A 686-nucleotide genomic window follows, 5' to 3' on the forward strand; every position below is an offset into this window, starting at 1 on the left:
GAGCCTGTCCAGGTCAGCCTGGATCACCCGCCTGCCTTCTGCTGTGGATGCTTTGTCCCAAAGTTTGGTGTCATCGGCGAACTTGGCCAGTCCGCTCCTGACTCCAATGTCCACATCATTAATGAAGATGTTGAACAATAAGGGTCCAAGTGCAGAGCCTTGGGGGACCCCACTGGTCACAGGATACCACAACGAGTGACTGCCATCAATTTCTACCCTCTGGGTTTGACCACAGAGCCAATTTCCCAGCCAGCGGATCATGGTGGACCCAGGGCCACAATTGGCCAGTTTTGCCAAGAGGTGATCATGGGATACCAGATCGAAGGCTTTTTTGAAGTCAAGATATATAACATCAATCTCTTCTCCCTTGTCCAGGTGATAGGTCACGTGGTCATACAGGGAAATGAGATTGGTCTAGCAAGACCTACCCGGAATAAACCCATGCTGGCTATCCCTTAGGATGTTGGTGTCAGTCAGTCCATTAAGGATGGCCTCTTTAATAAACTTTCCCAAGATCTTCCCCAGGATAGAAGTCAGGCTGATGGGCCTATAGTTAGCCGGATCCACTTTCCTTCCTTTCTTGAAGATAGGCATCACATTGGCCTTCTTCCAGTCTCTGGCCACTACATCAGAGCACCAGGAGGTTTTAAAGATCTGTACCAGGGGCTGGGCTATGACGCTCACCA

The sequence above is a fragment of the Crocodylus porosus genome, unplaced genomic scaffold (genome assembly GCF_001723895.1).
Source record: "Crocodylus porosus isolate Cpor-Errol unplaced genomic scaffold, CroPor_comp1, whole genome shotgun sequence".
Classification (NCBI taxonomy): Eukaryota; Metazoa; Chordata; order Crocodylia; family Crocodylidae; genus Crocodylus; species Crocodylus porosus.